We start from the raw sequence: 23,153 nt of genomic DNA, 5'->3' as shown, positions 1-23,153 counted from the left end.
GGGGTGGAGGTGGGGGAGGGTTGTGCAAGATCTGGTTCCTTGGTACCCTGGGGTTATTCAAGAGAATCCTGCTCTTTCTGCAAAATGGGGCAAGGTCTACAGATGTGCAAGGGGAGATCAGTAAAGTCATTTGTGTGACCTTAAAAAAGAAAAACATTTTGCTAAAAGATTTCTGGGCTAATCAGAAAGCTAAGCGGGTTTCAAACAGACTTACTGGCCTCTGTGGCCTGGGAATATTCTGGTCCTTTATTCCCCAAGGCCAGTGGGCTGCAAATCTCAAAGAAAGTAAATTGGTTTTGTTACAGATCAAGGGCCTTAAGTCAGGCAGCAAGGAGTGTATAAAACCAGCTACGGTGCTGTTACAAGACACTGTATGCAGACAGGTAAATAGAATGGAAGTAATATTTACAGAGTATTATTATATAGGGAAACTGTTTAAGTAATTTTATATTATGATGTTTTTGGTCTCATATTTTAATGTCTAATTGTGAATACATAAATAAATGAAAAAATGCACCATTTGAAAAATCTCAGGGGTAATATAATTAATATAAATGTAACTAATATTTATTTTACTGTGATAGGCACTTTACTCATATTATCTTATTTGGTTTTATTTCTCTGCATAAGTAATGAGGCTCATAGCGATTAAGGGACTTATCCAAGGATAAGGATACCTAGATTAGTGGTTAATTTAAAACTAGAATGATGTATCTTTAAGCCATTCCCCCTTTGTACTTAACTTTGTTTGGGGTGGGATTATATTATCAAAGACTAGGGTAGGTCGATAAATTTCCATGAATGAGTTGGCTAATAAATTAAACAAAATAATGAAGAGTTATAGAAAAGTTATAGAAAATTTGAAAAACAGAACTATATATGATATGGTTGGGGGAGAATGGCAATCCTAGCCAAGGGTAAACAGAGGGGACATTTGGGGAGAGCAAAAGAAAACAAGGTAGAGTAAGCAGAGTGGTATTAGGTGCAAGAGGCTTAATGCCAGCATAAATTTTGATATCAATTTGTAGCTGATTGCCAAATACATCAATGATACCTTTGGTAGAAATGAAGATAGTCAAGAAATGATACCTTTGGTCAAGAAAGGAAGATGGTCAATCTGGGGCACTTGGGTTGCTCAGTAGATTGTCTGCCTATAATCGCTATATTGTATATATAAAAGTGAGATTTTTTATTTTAAAGTGATCACTAAAAATAGGCTTGATAAAAGATTTATGAGAATAATTTTATATTCATTATTTCATGAGGAAAATTAATTATAGAGGTAGAAACTTTGCTGAAGTTGAGAAATATGAAAGTACAAGAATCCCTTATAAAGTTACCTTGTTTAAATTTTATGAGTTAGGCAGAGATGAAATGATCATTATAAAGATTCTCACCTTGAGAATGATAGAATCTGAATATTAGAAGAAATGTACATGGATTTCACCTAGATTCTTACTATGCAAACCCTTCTTCAGTCTCCTGATAAGTCTCCAACATTCCTCATCCCTCCCATTAAAAGGAACTTTCTACCAGTTGAAGGAGCTGACACGGAATTTACAAAAATCTTTACACTGAATGCAGATAATTTCCCATGCATCTTACTCCTACTGCTCCTGGTACCATATGAGGACAGAACTCCATACGATATTAAGTAACTCACAGTTTACACATATGCTCCCAATAACTCTAAAAAGTCGAAACCCTTTTGGCCATCCATGTTCACCTCTTGAGGAAACTCAGGCACAGAGAGTAAAATAGTCTAAGTTTACACAACTTGTGCATGTGGTTGGGAAAGGTTTCACAAGGTTTTCATTCTGGCTTCAGGATTCACATTTAATCACTAAGTCATGTTGTCTCTCTGCAAGGCTTAAATAAAATACTGCTGAACTACACTGGATTTGTACCAATTATCATAATACAATTTCTTTAATTTGGGGGGAAGGTTTACCACCAATAGTTCATAGTTCATCTGTTCTCTATGATCACTCACTCCCAGAGCTATTATATAGTTTCTGAAATAATGGAATGCCTTACTAAGAATAACTAGGAAAAATAATACTGACTACCTCATGGATATCCAGAAAAGGAAATTGAGAGAACAATTAAAATTACTTTTCTTACATTCTTCCTATGTTGAGTAAATTCATTTTTTTCCCTACCTCTAAACCCCATAAAACACATAAAAACAATAATCTGGGTTGGTTCAGATTCAAGTTTGTATAATGTTCATCAAAAGTCTCCAAGTAATGATCTTGCCTAATGCCGCAGAATGTGAATATAATCTAAAATTGAATTTTCAAGTATGGTGTGCAGACCATGTGTTTACCAATGGTAACAATGTCGATAATATGGCAGTACTGTTTGATTTTCATAAATTTTATTCACTATCCTTTAATTTTTAATTCAGTTTTTAGAATCATCTGTGAAGGAGAGAACACCATGCACTGCAACTAGGGGGTGATCTTTCTTATGTTTATGTTCTAAGTTGGCCAAATCCTGGGACTGGTTACATTTCATTTGTAGTTATTAATATTGAAAATTGAACAAGGTGATTTCTCTTTACCATTTATTTAAAAGCATTTATTGATTATAGACTCTGTGATAGGACTTTATGTTAAAAAGTAATAAGCCCTTGATTTCAATTGGCCTAGCACATATAAAAGTCTCAGATTCCTGTGATTAATTCTGTCATTTGAGATGTTTGCAACTATGATGAACTTGGGATTTCATACTTTGTATTTTTAAGATACTGAATATATTGTTTAATACTAAACGATGAGGTGGATGGTATGATTACTCCTTTTTAGTAGGTCAGAAAAGTGAGTCACTATAAGATTTCTTGTCTTGAACAGTTTTTGGAGACTGCTTATATTAAAAATCTGGGGCTTCTAGGTGGCTCAGTCAGTTAAGCTCTGACTCTTGATATCAGCTCAGGTCATGATTTCAGGGTCATAGGATTGAGCCCTGCAGGGGGCTCAGCATTCAATGTGGAGTCTACTTGAGATTCTTTTCCTCTGCCCCTCCCCTAGCTTTTGCTCTCTCTCTCTCAAATAAATAAATAAATAAATAAATAAATAAATAAATAAAATCTTTAACAACAACAACAAAACAACAACAAAATCTAGACAGTATCCTTGCAAAGTCCACGTTCTTAATCAAATGCTAGCTATCTATTTGTTAAAATAATCACTGATAAACGGTTGGGAGTAGAATACTAGAATAAATTAAGTCAATGTTTTACAAATTTACACTATCACAGCAACCCAGAAGATCATTTAACATGTTGCCACACTAATTAACTGATGCCCCTAGATTAACCCTGGACACCAAAATCTCCCAAGGAACTTAAATGACTGGCAGACAAGAATCTTGATCAGCAAAGTGGTCTCACATAGTGAATTTTTAATAGGTAAATATACTATGTGTTTTCTTTCCTTCTTAACATCCCATGAGAACTGTCATTTATTAAGCAGTCACCAAGGTTCCACAGGATTCACTTAATAAGTATATGACAAGACTGGACATTTTAATTACAGAAATGATACTATTTCTGTGACTCAAGATTCCTGGGGGAAATTTTATTAGCTAAAAGTCATCAGAAGAATCATGGTACCTGTTTTTTATTTTATTCAATGGGGCAGGGAAAGGGAGACTCACAAAGTACACTGACAGGGTCATTGTAAGGAAAATCTATATGTTTTTATTGTCTCTTCACGACCAAATTGATCAATGTATGGGGGGTATTTTTAAATATATATGTAGGAAAAAAGAATATGTAGGAAAATAGGGCTACAATGAAACACTTAAAAGTAATCATCTTATAATGATGATATTTTGAGTGATTTCCTTTTTATTATTTTTGCTTAGTCTTAGATTCTCTAAATTTTCTGGAATTAATATTTTTTAATATTGAGAAAAAATTATAATCTTTGAACTGTAATTGTATAGCCTTTATCATGGATACAAAACCCTTTTAAATATGGTTTAGTTCTTATTCACTCATTCTCTTTGGTACTGAAATTGAATGCTAACAAAAGAGGTAATCCTGATTTTCATACATGGTACTCCATTTGTAGTGAAAATTTATTTGATTGTAGTTTTTTTTAAGATTTATTTATTTATTCATGAGAGACACAGAGAGAGAAAGACAGAGATACAGGGAGAGGGAGAAGCAGGTTCCTGGGACTCCATCCCGGGACTCCAGGATCATGCCCTGGGTCAAAGGCAGACGCTAAACTGCTGAGCCACCCAGGGATCCCTTGATTGTAGTTGTTACACATGATTTGAACATCTTGCTCCATCTTATCAAGTTTACATAAATAATATAACTCTTGATGGACTATATATATATAAAATATGTATTTAATATATGTATTTCATATTTATATATGTATTTCATATTTAGTTTAAGGCAGGCACTGAAACACTGAGCCACCCAGGGATCCAATATTTGACCTTTTAAAGTATTAAATAAATGTATCATTTTCACAGATTCACAATGACTCCCTAAGCTACAAGTAGGTCTTCTATACTGGCAATTAAAATGCCATGAGCAGTGTTGACACTGGCATTGCAAGTTTCCAAAATGGCAAACATCTATGGTAATGTTCTAAACAGGAGATAATTACATTATTTCTTCTATTACATGGTAATTGTATTCTTCAAAAAAAAAATCCCTGGAAATATTTAATTCATATAAAATACTAAAAATATTTTATGTTTATATGTAAATTTTACTCTTAGATTCAAATAATTCTGAGTAGCTGATCTTCTTACATTAATGCTTGGTTAGACATATGAAAGTCATGGGTGGAAATAGACAATTCTACATTTTGGACAACTAACAGTGTTTCGGGAATATTAGTTACAGTGTAAATACAGATTTTCTGGGAAAAATTAGACAGAATAGAGAAAGTGGCTATAACCAGCAACATGTTGATTTGATGAAATAGAAACTGTAAAGAATATTTGGGGGCCTTGTAAGGAGTTGGGGCTTTATACTGCAGGGAATGGAAAACCGATTCACAGAATTCCCAGCTTTTTACATAGAAATATTATATTAGCAGGATATAGTATAAATTACAATAAAGCAAAGTGAGGAAGATTTTGAAGGTATTTCAGAATAAGAAGTGAGGTCTCAAATCAAATGTGATTTGCAAATAATTATTGAAGCCATAGGCCATGGAAGTACTCAGTGAATATACATTAGTAAAAGAAGAGTGAAAAGACTGGAACCCTTGGGGTGAAGGGCAGAGGGATGGTGAGAGTAGCCAAGGAAAAACACTGAGAAACATTTTCAGAAAATAAGGAGAATGAGAAGTTAAAGCTTAAAATGTAATTATCAGTATTTAGTGTTGTTGTTTAAGTTTGATTATGGTGAAGAAATGGTGTATGAGAAGTGTTGACATAGAATTTGTTCCTTGGGCAGTTCTCTTTTCCTCTCTGTGGTATGATTCAACATTTCAGTCAATTCTATAAACAGAGAAGTATAACAATTACATAGTTTATTTATTCCCTAAATTTGGTATGGGATGAATTTGAGAAAAAAATATTTCACTAAGATAAAAAAAATTCTTTGTTGACAAATAAAATGTAATATATACAATTTATGAGTTATTACATGTTTCAACAAGTATAACTTGTAAAATTACACAATGTTGAAAAACAATGCATATTCGTTACACCAGCTGATTTAGGCACCAATTTCCAAAGTCATAAGGGATATTGGTCTATATTATTCTTGTTTCCATTGACAAATAAAGGCTGAACAATATAATAAGTGAATTCCTATTTATCAATATTTCTTCCAAATTGGTCATATAATGTAAAATTGATTACAGTATTTTGCCTATAATTTTACAGTATTAAAATAGATATTTGTATTTTTAGACCATGTTTTCTATACACATTCAAAATATTACTTAAATAACTAACAATACATTAATGTACTTGCATGATACAAATTGCTAAAAGTACTCATTCTATTTATGGTAAATCCTGGCTCCTAAATATGGCTTCAATTAAACTATGACAACTAATAAATTTACTTACATTATATATAATAATATATAACTATATAATTGAATGATATATTAGAAGGGTGGATATTTCACTGGATGTTTAAGAGAGAGAAAAGAAAAAAGAGAGAAAAGAAAGGAATAAAACTGCAAGTTAGATGCTTACTTATATTTTAGCTCAGAGGAAATCTTAACTGTCTAATTTATGGCAGAACTTGTGCAGAATAAGCATACTTTGAGGTGCACAGAGAATTTATTCAAAAATGGATCTACATCCACATAAATGTTTCTGGAGTGAAAATATAACACAGTTGTAAAATATTTCACATAATATTATTCCAAAGAATTTTCTTTCAAAATTACAATATAAGAGAGGTTAATCAGCCAATACCTCCAGTAAAGAAAAGAAAGGTCAAAAATATATAAAAAATTATATCATTATTAAAGCAGAACATATATTCAGACTTGGCAGTCTTTATTGTTGGAGGGAGTTAAAAAAAAAAAAAAAGAAACCTTATCTTTAGGTCCAGATGTTTTCTCATTACTATCGAAATATTTTCCCAATAGTTTATCAAATATCAATGATATAAATTATAAAAATGTTCCTATTCATTCCATGAATGACATTGCATGTCTTGGAAATAATTTCTAGAATTTTTTAATGGAATAAAAGTCTATATTTTAAGACACAACTATGTAATGAAGATGAAACACACGATTACATTATAAAGCACTCTGAGTTTATGAAAAGCATTTTATGAAGCTTGTAAAAACAATGTATTAAATCCAGAAATGATCAGTAATTAATGTGTTACTATATTAATTTTATCCATTGCTATTGTTCTTATTTTCTGTTCTTTTCTTTTCTTTTTGCAAGCCTCATATGAGGCACTGAGTCAACCGTGAAATCTTTCTTATGTTCCTCAGTCAAGAGTCCCCTAGCTTTGTGGTCTCCAAATAGTGTGGCCAATCCTACTGCACAGAAAACTTTTTCTCCCAGAAAAAAATGTTCATATTTAACATTGCCTCACCATCTGTAACAAGGTATCTCAATGGCAAAGCTCTTAAAGTATATTTACTGAACTACTTTGGCCTCCAAAACTTAAAAGGATTTCATAAATTTCCAACGTTTGCAAGCCACATATTGAATGGCTAATGTACCACAGATAAAGAATTTCATTCTAAGTTAAAAATATGCAAACATCTCTCAGCGGGGAATATGGTGGTAAAGTAGGAGGACTTCATCCCACAAACATAACTATGTAACATTCAAATCATCCAAAATACCCCATAAATCAACTAGAAGACTAGCAGAACAAACTCCACAACTTAAGGTAGAGAAGAGGACACGCTGAAGATGGTAAGAAATGTGGACATGTGGTTTTGAAGAGAAATGGATAGTGGCTGCTGTGACAGGGAAGGAGCCTAGTTCATGGAGAAGGGTAAGATTAAAACTAGCTCACAGAAAAGCTCATACAGAAAATGAATCCCCATCTCAGTTGGCTTGGAAAGCAAGAGGGGCCAAATTTATGAGTTTTTGCAACCAGTGGGGGCTTAAAGCCTGGAGTGCTTAAGGCCAGCAGGCGAGTCTTGGGTAGTGCCCAGAGGCATTGGGGTTGCTTTCTGATAGAAGGCAGGGCAAACATCCTGCTGACATATAGCACAGAAACAGTGATCTGAAGAGTGCCTGGGGCACACGGTAGGGATGTATTTGCTCATCTCGAAACATGTTTCAGGCAGCATTCACAGAGTGGACCATCTAGGAACAAAGAAACTGGCAGGAGCCATTTCCCTCCCCTTCTGCATAGCATAAACATAGAACTTACTGCAGGAACCTAACCTGCCTATACCAAGCCCCTCCTCTACCCCCTACCCCCATGCTCTGGAAAAACTGCCCTTCCTAGTCATGATTGCTTCAGTCCCAGCAAAGCTGGCCCCCTCCACCAAAGGACCAGCCCAAATCTCTACTCATACCACATCTTCCAACCAGAGTTTTGTTACACCTCGATACTGGCAGCAGTCGTGACAGGTCTTATTTCACAAGCAGACCAAAGCACACATAGTTAAAATGTGCCACATTCAGGTAAGGGACCAAACACTACCCACAACAGGCAAAGTGAGCCTCTGCAGGTGACTGGCCTGAAAGATAAACCAGAACACAAGAGCAGAGCACATACAGCATATAGTAGATACATTCCCTGAAGCACCAAGGCCTGGGGAGAAGGGGACAATGCACTTCAGGGCACTACAGGATCTTTCTTCATAAGGTCATTAGTGTCAAAAACAGGAGACATAAATAACTTTCCTAACACCGAGAAGCAGGCACAGAGACTTAGACAAAATGAGAAGACAGAGGAATTTGTCCCAAATGAAAGAACAGCAAGATCACAGCCAGAGATTTATGTGTAACAGATACAAGTAACATGGCTGATAGAGAATTTAAAGTAATGGTCATAAAAAAATAAAAAATAAAGTAATGATCATAAAGATATTCACTGGTTTTGAGAACAGAGTGAAAGACATGAGTGAGACCATTAACACAGAAATAAAGAATAACAGTAGAGATAAAGAGCTCAATAAACAAAATGAGAAACAAGATTGATGGAATGAATAACAGCCTGGAAGAAGCAAAAGAACAAATTAATGACCTAGAAGACAGAGTAATAGAAGGTAATCACCTGAACAAACAAAAAAAAAGAATCATGCAAAATGAGAATAGAGAGTGACTGCATCGAATGTAATAATATTTGAATTATTGGAGTCCTAGAAGAAGAGAGAGAAAAGGGGGTAGAAAATTTGTTTCTGTTTTTAAAGATTTTATTTATTTATTCATAAGAGACACATAAAGAGAGAGGCAGAGACACAGGCAGAGGGCGAGGCAGGCTTCATGCAGGGAGCCCCATGTGGGACTCGATCCCGGGACTCCAGGATCATGTCCTGGGCCAAAGGCAGGCACTAAACTGCTAAGCCACCCAGGCATCCCTAGAAAATTTATTTGAAGAGATAATAACTGAAGGCTTCCTTGATCTGAGGAAAGATATCCAGAACCAGGAGGCCCAAAGAACCCCCCACAAATTCAATAAAAGCAGAGCCACACCAACATATTATGATTAAAATGGCAAACTATAGTGATAAAGAAAGAAAATTTAAAAGCAGTGAGACAGGGGCACCTGGGTGGCTCAGTGGTTTAGTATTTCCCTTTGGCTCTGATCGTGATCCTGTGGTCCTGGGATCAAGTCCTGAATTAGGCTCCCTGTGGGAGCCTGCTTCTTCCTCTGCCTATGTCTTTGCCTCTCTCTCTGTGTCTCTCATGAATAAATAAATAAAATCTTAAAAAAATAAAATAAAATAAAAGCAGTGAGACAAAAGAAGACAGTTACATGTAAAGGAAACTCCCATAAGGCTATCAGCATTGTTTTGTTTTGTTTTTTTAGCAGAATCTTTCAAAGCCAGAAGAGAGTGGCATGATATATTTAAATTGCTGAATGGGAAAAATCTGCAGTCAAGAATACTTTATCCAGTAATAGAAGGAGAAATAAAGAGTTTCCCAGACAAACAGAAAGGAGTTTATGACCATTAAACCATTCCTGCAAGAAATATTAAAGGGTCTCTTTGAGTGGAAAGGAAAGAACAAAAGTGACAGTATGAAGGTAGGAAAGAAAAAGTAGTAAAAAAAAGAATATTTCTGTAAAATATCAATCAAGGAATTCACAAAATAAAAAGATGTAAAATATAACACCATATACCTAAAACGTGGGGAGAAGAAGAAAGAATGATTTCAAAATTAAGTGACCCTCAATTTAATATAGACTGCTCTATGCAGAAAATGTTATACAAACCTAATGATAACCACAAATCAAAAACCACTAATAAGTATACAAAAAGTAAAGAGAAAGGAATCCAAATATATCACTAAAGAAAACCAGCAAACCACAAAAGAGGGAAAAACAAGAAAGGATCAGAGAAAATCTTTAGAAACAACTACAGAACAGGTAATAAAATGACAATAAAGACATATCTAGCAATAACTACTTTGAATGTAAATGGACTAAACACTCCAATCAAAAGACCTAGGGAGACAGAATGGATAAAAACAAACAAACAAAAAAACCAAACAAACAAAAAACAAGCCCCAGCTATATGCTGCCTACAAGAGACTAATTTTAGACCTTTTTATTTTTTTTGAAGATTTTATTTATTTGTTCATGAGACAAAAAGAGAGAGATAGACAGAGACAGAGACAGAGACAGAGAGAGAGAGAAAGAGAGAGAGAGGCAGAGACACAAGCAGAGGGAGAAGCAGGTTCCATGCAGGGACTCGATCCCGATCCCAGGTCTCCAGGATCAGGCCCTGGGCTGAAGGCGGTGCTAAACCGCTGAGCCACCCGGGCTGCCCTAAAATAGATTTTAAAACAAAGATTGTAACAAGAGACAAAGAAGGACATTATATAGCAATAAAAGGGATAATCCAACAAGTAGATGTAACAATTGTAAATATCTATGCACCCAACATGGGAGCATTCGAATACATAGCAAACATAAAGAAACTAAAGTTAAAAAAATATAAAGGAGCTAAAAAGTTCGGAGTATAATTTGGTCATGTTTTCTCTCTTTCTATATAGGTATATATTCACTCACACACCTAACTAAACTCAGGCATACAGATGTATGTATATGCACAAACACATGTATACACAAAACCATTTTTCTGTTATATATAGTTTTCTGCGAAGTTTTTTATTTTTCCTTTAGTATGACATTACATCCCAGATATCTTTTGATGTCAATAAATTATCCTTCTATCACATAGTGGTAGCAGCATAGCACTATATTTTACTTCAAGTGTGAGGCTTATAGATAGTTTAGGTAGTCATTTTGGTGATTTACTTTGCTAAGATGTCTGAAGTGTACTTTACTGCCTATCTATACTACCTGTATTTTAGTAGCACTGATTTCTAAAATTGGGATTGATTTTCTGTGGGGCACAGCATGCCTCATATTTTAATCAGTATGGCCAAATTGCTTCCAGAATTTACCTTTTTTAAAAAGATTTTACTTATTCACTTGAGAGAGAGAGAATGAGTGGCGGTGAGAGGTATATGGAAAGGGAGAAGCAGACTCCTCGCTGAGTGGGTAGCCCAGTGTGGCAAGGACCTGGAAAGGACCGAGGACCTGGAAATCATGACCTGAACTGGAGGCAGATGCTTAAGCATCTGAGCCACACAGGCACCTCTAGAATTTACATTGTGAAGAACCATGATTGAAATACTGAATTTTACTTCACCTTCCCAATAATGACTATTATTAGACTTACTTTTTATTGATTTAGTTTTGATAAACTTATAGGAGGAAAGAAAAATACCATGTTTTGCTCTAATACTCATTTATTTAATTAGCACTACATTTTAGTACTATGGCTTCCTGAGTTCTTGTGTTTTGCCACTTTTTTTTTAAAGATTTTATTTATTCAAGAGAGACACAGAGACAGAAGCAGAGACATAGGCAGAGGGAGAAGCAGGCTCCCACAGGGATCCCAGTGTGGGACTCAATCCTGGGACCCCAGGACCATGCCCTGAGACAAAGGCAGACACTCAACCACGGAGCCACCCCCTCATTCCATTTTGCCACATTTTTAATTGGTTGACTTGTTTATTAAACAATAACTTGTAAATTTGGTTCATGTTATTAAGAGTAATCTTTTTTTTTATTACATGTTTTAAGTATTTTCTCCCAAAATGCCACTTGTATTTTGTATCAGCATGGATTTTTACATGCAGTATATTTTTTAACTGGCCATGAAATTGAATTCTGCATGAGGAAGAAACAAAGCAAATGGCTTGTTTATTTATTTGTTTACTTTCCTTGCTTTGCTGGCACTTCAGAAAAAGATATCTTTATATAGTCAGTTTATGTCAGCTAATTGCAGATGTTTTTGATAACTGGACTCCTTACATGAAACCACAAATCTAATATAGTTTAGAGTCAACCACAACAATACAATGTAATTAAAGGTCAGGCTCAACTGGACTTAGTGTCTAATCTCATCAGGTGCTTTCTGCCTCTGTCACATTTCTGAAATCCTCCTTTCTAAGAGTCTAAATGCAGCCATCTCCTAAAGAGATTATTGCGGTGGCCTATAGCAATTCTCCCGTCTAGGGTATCCTTCCTCCAATCAATTAACTATATTCTCCTCTCTCTCTCATCTCTGTGAGACACCATTTGTAGAATTTTCATACCTAAAAGCTTTCAAAGTCTCCCATTCAATTATAGGAGAAATATTCAAGTTGCTTATTATGATGACGAAGTCCCTTCAGAGTTAATCATCCAGTAATTTTCCAGTTTTTTGACACTATTTCTCACATGTTCCATAATCAAACATACAAACTATTCACAATTCTGAGCAATATTTTGTACCTCTATGAATTTTGGAAATACAACTTCTATGTCTTAGAAGTATGTATCTGAACTATAAAACTGGAAGAAATGGCCAAACTTGTCTTACACCATTGTGGGTTAAGTTGGCATTTTGCCTGAGGAGTAACAGGTATCAAAGGGTTGGCTATTCTCCTTTTCAATGTTACAGTCAATAAAAAGAGCTCTGAAAAAAAAAAGAAAAGAAAAGAGTTCTGGATCTTTATGTGATATTTATGTTATATTTATGTCCTTCATTTATTTGTAGAGTCTGTGCTTGTTGTTATAGATGATTGATGATGATGATGATGATGATGATGATGATGATGATAGTGATGATGATAGTTAGTATCGAATGGAAACATTTGTATCTGGTATGTAGGACCAGATCCTGGACCAGGATCTGTCCAGAACAGATGCTGCCAATTTTCCCTAACTGATTTCCTTTTTTTTTTTTTTTAATATGGAACACTTCATGAATTTGCATGTCATCCTTGCACAGGGGCCATGTTAATCTTCTCTTTATTATTTCAATTTTACTACATGTGCTGCCCAAGTAAGCACTGATTACTCTTTTCTACCTGACATAGTTTGAATTTTGTCCATGGACTTTAAACTTGTTGATTATATTATTGATTTGTGGGTTTTTTTTTTCAGCTGTGAAGTTGCTTAAGATAAATAAGAAATGCATACTAGGTACATTAGGGACACCAATTTTCTGTACAAATAGATGAAATCTAATCACACAGCAAGGGCTCTGTAAGAAGGTCTCACAGTAAGTTCAGAGGAGTGTCCTGAGACTTCAACTCAGTCTAGTAAGCAAGTCAAGGCAACTTGAAGCAATCTTCAGAGCCCACTGTCCAAAACGGTGTTCGCAGATACTTCTGTTCTCTTTTTGGTCCTGCTTCATCCTTAAGTTTAAGTTATAATTGGTCCAAAAAAATATGTTTCTTTTAGTCCTGCTTCTTCCAGTATTTTAATTTAACTGATAGAACATAAATGAGGTGCCCTAATTTTTCTTATGGCCTAGCCATGTCCTTTCATATCTCCAAATATCTCCAAAGTAGAATCCACTTTTTGCACACAACCCACCTGCTTGTATAATCATATAAACTAAGGCGATATATGTCAAATTGGTGATCCCCTTTTACATTGGACCTAATTTTTACTTGATTTGGCAGTTTTTCTTCAGAATTTAAATTATTCCGTTATTATAATTCACTGGTTCAAATGCAGATGAATTTTCTTCTTTATTCCATGTTTTTCCATTCATTATGGAGTTATGAATGGAAAGGAGTTATGAAAACAGTGCTTGCTGTCTTTACCAGAATTCCCATTCATTTAAAATGTATGTGAGCTTGCCTATCTCTAAATTTTGGAAGACAATTAGTGAATCCTAAATTAATTCCATTGTAACAGAAAACTAAGAAAGTAAATAAATGTTTAAAGACATAAAACATTAGTTCGTCTGTAGTTTACAGTGTTATTTTAACAGATATTCAGGCAGAACCCAATGAATCGATATAATGAAAGTGACAATCCTAATTAATATCACCATGAAGGACTAGGCAACATTATTTCACACACATAAGAAAGTAAATGAGTAAAAAAGTTAAGAACGCTAAATTGATGAGTAATATAATAGGCATAAGTGGATTTTCTTGGGTATTTGTGTTTGTTTAGACATGTTCTTAGAAAATATTAGATTTTGATATACATTTATGACTTTCTTGAGCTCTTTATTTTGTGGAGATATACATACAGATAGGAGAAACAGACTCCATGCAGGGAGCCCGAAGTGGGACTCAATCCCGGGACTCTGGGATCATGCCCTGAGCAGAAGGCAGACACTCAACCACTGAGCCACCCAGGCGTCCCTGTTCATTGAATTTTTCATTCACAAATATTCTTTGGAGAAAAAGAGAGAGGTCAGCAAACATTAACTGTTTGTCCACATATTATCTCTGACACAAAACCCCTCACAAACATTAATTCTCCTCTGTATGCACTCATAAAGTAAAGGTTGCACATGAAATAAACAGGAACATTAAATATACAAATACATAAGCAGTCATAAATGTTAACCCTATCCCATTTTAGCATATTCATAAGTCTATTTCTGCATAACAATTAATGCCTCATGCTGCTTCAGCACCAACTTGGCAGATAATGAGACTCCTGTATATGAAAATGTAAATGATCTTACTGACCAAGTAACAAGGGACATATATTTATTTTCCATAAAACAACCTCGCCAGTAGGGTAGCAATTGCAAAAATTTTCTTTGGAATAAATTAAAAACCTCTTTCCTCAGTAAAAAGTAACATTACTGAACACCTTACTAGAAATCTGATAAGATAAATTTACACAGCAGGTCAAGTCACTCCTATTGTCAGCAACATGATTTATAATGCATGTGTCTTGTAGGACATCTATTAATACAGTTATAATCCTATAATCCCTATCCGTCAATGTGAGTACAATAATAGGGTTTCTGTTCAGTGGATCTCAATCTTGCAAAAGCAATGTTTTAGGTGTTTCAAATGAGCATTTGCTACATAAATGTTAGTGTATATGGACTGAGAATTAGTATAACTGAATTAATTCAGGCTTATAATTATATCTGAAACTATTTCAAAGTATTCCAAATCCATGTAACAGATCTCTCTTAAAGTTCTTCCTCCCTATCTGTTGAAACTTGGTCACATTTCAAACTCAGTGTGAAGACAGCCTTCATGACCTAAACCTTTCCTGTTCTTTCTTTTTCTCAAATACTGTGTGGGTTTTATTCCCCCTTTTCCCCCATTCATCGGCTTATTCAATTATTCATTAGTTTGTCTAATCATTCCATCAAAACAATATTTTTTCAAGTTTTAGGTGAGGTATACTAGTAGCCTCTAACTTTTTAAAAAATAATTAATTTCTTATGGAGATTAGGAATTAATAATACACATAAAAATGTAGTAAGTTCTACAACCGATAAAAGGTCAAGTTTACAAGAAAGCATAGGAAAAGTTTTTGGGGTGATTAGGAGATATGTAAGGGAACATTTTACTTAAATTATATTTTAAGGTTGAAAATTAAATTGAAATTTTGAGAATACATACAGGAAAAATGAAAGGCTTAGGTTAGGAGAATAGTGCATAAGGACCCAGCAATGAAATATCATGGAGTGGTATAGAGCTACAAGTATTGAATATGGCAGGGTAGCAGAAAGACACAAGGAAATCTGGTAATGTGACTGGAAAAGAACGTAGGCACTAGATTATAAAATTACTGTATGCTTACAGTTTACACTTATAACTGGGGAAACCATTAAAGAATATTTAGCTGCCAATAGATTTAATCACATTTGGATTTAAGGAAATTAACCTTGTAACTAAAGAAAAGTAAATAATAAAATGCTATTTTATCTCCACTGAAAACTATGATTTAATACAATTTTTAGGGATCCCTGGGTGGCGCAACGGTTTGGCGCCTGCCTTTGGCCCAGGGCGCGATCCTGGAGACCCGGGATCGAATCCCACATCGGGCTCCCGGTGAATGGAGCCTGCTTCTCCCTCCGCCTGTGTCTCTGCCTCTCTCTCTCTCTCTCTCTGTGACTATCATAAATAAATAAAAATTTAAAAAAAAATTAAAAAGAATAATACAATTTTTATAAAGCTTGAGAATGGGGCACCTTGGTGGCTCAGTCGGCTAAGCATGTACCTATGGTTCAGGTCATGATCTCCAGGTCCTGGGATTGAGGCCCATGTGGGGCTCCATGCTCATAGGGGACCCTACTTTTTCCTCTTCCCCACACCCTGCATGTACTCTCTGTCTCTCTCTCTCTCTCAAATAAATAAATAAGTAAAACCTTTAAAAAAAATAATAAAGCCCAAGAACAAGCAAAACTGAACAATGCATATTTAGGGATATATATATATGTGTGTGGTAAATATATTACAAAAAACATCTGTATCTAAAACACAAAATTCCTACCATCCTCAAAGAATAGTGTTTACCTTTGAGGGAATAACGGGTAGAAAGGATTTCATTGAGTGCACAGGTAGAGTGTGCTTAAGAAGTTTGAGATTTAAGTTAGGTATCACTATCATGGACGGTTATTCGAATATCACACTTTGTCACATTAATATATATTCTAAGTTTCATATTTTATAAAATAAACTGCTTAAAATGAACGAACATTTACAAATAAATATGTGAAAATATTAAAAAATGGATTACAAATATTACATTATAAAATATTTTAAAATGAATTATGTGGGGGAGAAAAAGAATTAAAAGCTAATTCAATATCAGGTAAGAACAGATGAGAGATTTGCCAGAAAAGTGAACTCTAGGCAAAGAAGTAGAAAGAAGTAGAGTTCAGTCAATGGTAAGAAAGAAAGGAAATCAGTAATGAAAAATGCCTGAAAATTCAAGGTTTGAGACACTCTAAAGAAGAAAGTGTTCATAAGTGTTTAACACCACAGAAAAACTGGCATAGAAAAGTACAACTGGATTTGTAAACTGTAGGGCCACTGATCAATTTGGCCACAGCTTTTCTAGCCTTAGTGGAGATTGAATTCATACTGCAATAGGGGCTTAAGAACTTCTACTCTGGAATTGCTTGGGGGTGGTGATCTGGTTTGGAGGGCAGGTGCTAGGGTTCTTGTGTTGACATTGTGATTATAGGAAAACTTCAAATTTTAAATGTCAACTACAGATCAAAAAATCATATTGCTAAAATACTTTTAATAACACTTATATTTCTTTTTTAAGTACCAATTTTTGAATAGAAGCATCACCATCATCATCATTGTTAGTATTATATTGCTCTTTGAGGTGATTTTAGGAAGTGTTGATGGGAAAGAATTACTCTTATGGCACTAAGATAGTTGAGGAAGAATCAGGACATAAGAAGGAGAGTTAGGGAGAGACAATATAGGGCAATGGCTTAAATTATGGACTTTGAAGCTAGTTCCCTAATTTGAATTCTGGCTCCATGTACTCATGAATAAGTACAGTTCAGTTAGTTAATTAACTTTTCTTTGCCTCAGTTTCTTTGACCATAAAGAAACTACCTATATCATAGCATTGTGACGATTAAAATAGTTAATATGTAATAGAATATTGTCTGGCTTATACTAATCTATTCTAATTATTATTATTTTGGTGAAGTTGTGAAGACACTGTAATTGCTTGTCCTTTTTGCTCTCTATATAGCTAAGAAATATTATGCAACACTTGTAAGTAAGATACATGGATGACTGTATATCATTTTAGTGTCATATTGGAACACGAAAGTCACCATTGAAGAATTATTTAATTTGCTAAGAGAATATACATTTGTTTGATTTGCCATTTCTATTGATTAGAGCTTAAGCTCTGTGAAATTACTTATTAACTTGCAGAATAATGACAGTTGCAAATAATTTCTGCCTAGTGGGAAAGAGAAACAATAATGTTTAAAATTTACTTCTTTGTAGGGCATTAACCAGCTTTGTCTTTAACTTTGCAAGTTCATTTCAGGATGCTTATTCTTAGTGACTTTGATCTCTTTAAACTACTTTACCATCCTGCTGATGCGCATTTGTGAGAAAAATTACATGGTATGTGCTCAATGTACATTTGTGTGATTCATGATTTTTACTCATTATTTCTTGTTTGTATTAGCATCGTGTTTTTACTTTGGAAAATGTATGCCCATTTGTTTATAAGTCACTTTTACCTACTTTCCCATCTTGTATAGTAGTAGTAAGCCAGTATAAAATAAGGTTCAATAAGAAATGTAGTGGTGTTGAAAGCAGGCAATCCTTATCTGGATATGGAAATATTATGATAATATTTAGAGAACTTATTTCTTATATCTTAGGAAAAGTCAAGCTGCCCCAATTACTCAGGTAACTATTGCTTCTATATTTTGTTCCAATATATGAAGGCCTGTAGGACATAGCATGCCCTAAAGCTTCGATGTCTTTCTATAGCCTGCTCCCCTCTTTATGCCTTTTGAAACATTGAAGGGCTCCCATTTTTTTTCTGTCAAGGTCAAAAGCCTTATCACTAGGATTTTGTTTAGTACGGGCATGCAGCAAGTTTTCTTTCTCTTTTTATGTAAGGTATTTCGGAATGATGATACCAGATAAAACCCAGATCAAATAAACCTACTCAATTTCTTTCTGAACTTCTTTTGTGGACAGTCTGCTCTCCGTTAGACAGTATGTCTTGAGCTAATGGGTATAGGTGAAGAGAAAGAATGAGTAACAGGTGGGTAGAGGATAAACAAACATTCCTTAATTCCAAGTACCCTGAAAAATCCCTCACATATAATCTTCACCAAACGTGATCTTCCTTCATTATTTAAAGGTCTTAGTGCCAACTAAGTTGAGTCATCTCCTTCTCATAATTAATTATTTCAGTAACCTTAAGATTATACTTGGGAGTGAATGGTGATGGAGAAGTGAAAACAGAGAAAAATGTTTGGTTAGATTGCGTCAGTGCAAAAAAAAAAAAAAGACAATTTATAAAAGAAGGTATTTAACAGGAAAAAATTCTAATAATAATAGAGGAGAACTGAGATCAAGAAGTGGAAGAATAAATCTTGAATAGTTGGAGCAACATCTGCTCTTCTAAGATTAGAAGTAAACCAAGGTGTGTTGATAAAAATATAATGATGCCTTTCATTAGCCTTGCACTTTAGAATTCTTAAAGTACTTTACATAGAAGGGCCATGTTTGACATTGATTGCGTCATCCCACATTATTTTACTTAAATTAAAGCCAAAACGTGTACTTTCTCCAATAATGTCTTTAAAAATCACTTTTGAAGTTATCTTCATCTTGGGATAATATATTTTTTTCAATGAAATGATAAAATGATTATAGTCTTACAAGTAAAACCTACGGCAGTGATACATAGTGGTTAATACTTGTGCTCTATATTAAAGTTCAATATCTACAATTCATTATTTGGGTGGCTTTGGGTGAGAAATTTAATCTTGTATCTTAGTTTTCTCATCTATAAAATGAGAACAATAATTTCACCTGTCTCATGTGAATCTTTCACTAATGCATGTAAAGCCATTTATGCTAAGCCCAGGGAATGTCTCCGATACATGAAGAACTTTTATAAATCAACAATAAAAAGACAAATTAAAAATTAAAAATGGGCAAAGGAGCAGAAAAGGTATTTCTCCAAAGATATAAAAATATCCAATAAGTACGTGAAAAGATGTTCAGTTTCACTGGGATTAGGGAAATTCAAATCTAAACCAGAAGATATCACTTCACACCCATCAGGTAATCTATAATCAAGAAGAAAGTTAATAAAAAGTTATTGGTGAGGTGCCTGGGTGGCTAAAGTGGGTGAAGTGTCTGCTTTCTGCTTACGTCATGATCTCACAGGGTCCAGGGATCCAGCCCAGTGTGGGGCTACCTGCAGAGCAGGGAGCCTGCTTCTCCCTTTCCCTCTGCTTGCTGCTTCCCCTGCTTGTGCACTCTGTATCTGTGTCAAATAAATAAAATATTTTTAAAAATTATTGGCAAGGATATAGAGAAATTGAAAACTTAGAGTCTCTTGTGGGGAATGTGAAATGGTGCAGCTGCTCTAAAAAATAATCTGGGGACACCTGAGTGGCTCAGTGGTTGAGCGTCTGCCTTTGGCTCAGGGTGTGAACTCCGACCAGGGATGGAGTCCCTCATCTGGCTCCCTGTGAAAAGCCTGCTTTGCCCTCTGTCTATGTCTCTGCCTCTCTCTGTGCCTCTCATGAATAAATCAAATCCTAAAAAACAAAAAAGAAGGAAAGAAAAAGAAAAATAATCTGGTAGGTCTTCAGAACCTTTAACAGAATTCCTATATAACCACTTCATTCCTGGTTACATATAAAAAGCCCCCAAAAAACAAAAAAACAAAAATATTATGTCCACACAAAAACCTGTAAACAAATGTTCATAGCAGAGTTAGTCATAATGGCTCCAAAGTGTAAACAACTTAACTGTCCATCAACTGATAAATAGAAATATAAAATGGGGTGCTATCCATGTGATGTAATATTGGTAATAAAGACAAATGAAGTACTAGTACATGCTGTAACAGGAATAAATCTTGAGAACATTATACCAAGCAAAAGAAGCTAGTCTCAAAAGCCCATATATTGCACGATTCCAATAGGGGGAGGGTGACTATTAATAGACAGAGGGTTTCTTTATAAAGTAATAGAAGTGTTTGAAAACTGATAATGCTGATGGAAGCACAGTTCTGTGAATATACTAAAAAGCCCTGAGTTGTACACTTTAAAATGGTGAATTGTATTTTTGGTGAATTATTACTTCAATAATGTGTTTTTATAAAACATAAAACATTTGGAAGCAGGAAAACGTTTACTCATCCGTCCAACAATTATTTGTTGATCCTCTACCACTACCAGATAATGTTCTACTTGTAGTGACACTAGGCTTTATTACTTGTAAAATGTCACTTTTCCATTGTATCTAGAAATACATTTACATTTCATGGAAATTTCAGATTTAACAAGATATTGGGAAAAATCATAAGGCTGCGAGGGACCACATGGGACCAGTATGATCTCAAATAAACTACATCATCTTACAGTTAATGAGAGAGGTCTCAAGTGAATTGCTCAAAGACACACAGTTTTATTAAACTATTAAAAAGCTGAGTCTTAAAATTTTCAGTGCAATTTTTATTCTTATACTTTACCTTCTTTTTGTGTGTTCTAGAAATGTTGAAATCTCACACACCTTCAGCAATTAAGATATAATGGAATTTGAAACAAGCTAGTTTAAAAATGAGGTTGTTGGCCAAAGTCAAAGCAGAACTTGTGGGAACACATTCTGGACAAAATAAACAAACAAGTAAAATAAAACAGTGCAATCTAGACTTTTACCCCATGTTTTAAAGAGACTTGAGAAGTTTTCTAGTTTATTTATTTATTAAAGATAGATAGATTTATTTATTTATTTGACAGAGAGAGTGAAGAAACTCAGGAGGGGAACACAGGGGAGAGAGAGAGAATCCTGAAGCAGGTGCCCCTCTAATTGCAGAGCCCAACATGGGCGGGCTCAAACCAGGACTCAGATCATGAACTGAGCTAAAGTCAAGCACCAGCTGCTTAACTTACTGAGCCACCCAGGTGCCCCAGGAAATTATCTACTTTAGTCTATCTAATTGGAATTACTTCTTCAATATCTATGCCAAGATTTGGACCATTTTTTCCTTAAATCTCAGTGGTGTACATTTCTTTTATAAATTATTTTAAAAATGAACTTCAAGGAAAAATTGAGTTACAAGGAATGTCAAAAACACTAAGAATTATTAATTAAAATTTTAGGTTATAATATTTAATGTATATAATATGCATATTATACAAATGTACCATATTATACAATATGTACCATATTTGTACAAAATCTTATTATTAGTCACAGTGTAGATTAACACAATAATAGCAACTAAAACTAGTATTTGAAGGGAATTACATATCTTTCAAATCTAATTTTGATATATATTATATATATAATTTGATATATATTATCTTGGCTTTTAAAAATAAGGCAAAAGGCATTATAGATTACTATATATTTTTTCTTCTTTGGTCAATAAGATAAAGCTTTTTTCCACTAATATTTGATTTTGGAGAGTTAATGGTTGGCTTATGTTATTCTGTTCACTCAAGCTGATTCTTGGAGTTGGTAAGTTTTTCATCTATTGATCTGTCAGAAAAGTGGACCTGGGACCTGAGGCTCCACTGACTCGTATCTCTGTAGTCTAGGCTGCCAAACGACACATTTACTATGAGAAGTTTATAGATATTGATGTTGTTTATATTAAGTTATGTTTACTATCCAGTTTTATTTGTACTAACTTGGACTACATCACTCATATTTCTGGCTTCTTGAAGTAAAATAAAGCAATAATTCTCAGGGCATTTTAAGACTTCAAAAGTAAAAGACATGAGTGTCAATTTACTGTGATGAATTTCAAGTGAGTTCATCCAACTGTTCACTTTTTATTCTAAATGATCTAGTAAAATAATATTCTTTCCTAAGTCAAATGATGTTTCAGCCTGCTGACAGCTAAACCATCACAAACCACTAAAGGCTTCTTACTTGTGGAAGCACGACATACAAATACACACCATATCACTGGTTACTTAAAAACCAAGCTTTAGAGTCTTTGGGAAAAGTTGGAATTTCAAGTTTTCAATATTATAAACATCCTTCCCCATAATCTTGCTGAATAATTGAGAAAATGCACTTGCCAAAGAGGAAGGAGTATATTATTGTATCCTTACAGTGGTATCTATCAGAACATATGACAAACCTTATTAAGAAGATGATGTCCTAATTGTTGTCCATATTTTATTTATGCTTTTTCTAATTCTGTATCAAATTAATAAAAGTTTAAAATGTAAAACTTAATATGATAATGATGATCATAATATAAGTATATATGTGTATGATCTGTGGAAAATGTGGATTTACAAAACAATGTAAATTATGGTTATAGAGTTTACTGCTTAAAAATATAACCTTTCATCTGGATTAATATATGCAATGTTCATACAGATGCCTATTTGTGCATGTAAATTTATGCAGATATGTCTTAATCATTGACTATATAATAAAACCTAATTTTAACATCATCAATTTTCTCCTAGTTCAATTGCAATATATTCATTTGAAAAGTATCTTCTTGTACATTTTATGTTATCCTCTGTCTC

The 23,153-nt window shown here is 34.2% G+C and overlaps 1 protein-coding gene and 1 non-coding gene across 3 annotated transcripts in view; both read right to left on the bottom strand.

Moving 5' to 3' along the window:
- KLHL1 (kelch like family member 1) overlaps positions 1-23,153 on the bottom strand; it is a 356,958-nt gene that overhangs the window by 160,213 nt on the left and 173,592 nt on the right. The window lies entirely within an intron of this gene.
- On the bottom strand, positions 12,888-12,994 carry LOC121477202. Its single transcript, XR_005984133.1, has one exon. It is a non-coding gene; the product is annotated as a U6 spliceosomal RNA (small nuclear RNA).

The sequence above is a fragment of the Vulpes lagopus genome, chromosome 16, assembly GCF_018345385.1.
Source record: "Vulpes lagopus strain Blue_001 chromosome 16, ASM1834538v1, whole genome shotgun sequence".
Classification (NCBI taxonomy): domain Eukaryota; kingdom Metazoa; phylum Chordata; class Mammalia; order Carnivora; family Canidae; genus Vulpes; species Vulpes lagopus.
Note: the sequence above shows the minus strand (reverse complement) of the source record. Positions and strands in the feature narration are given on the sequence as shown.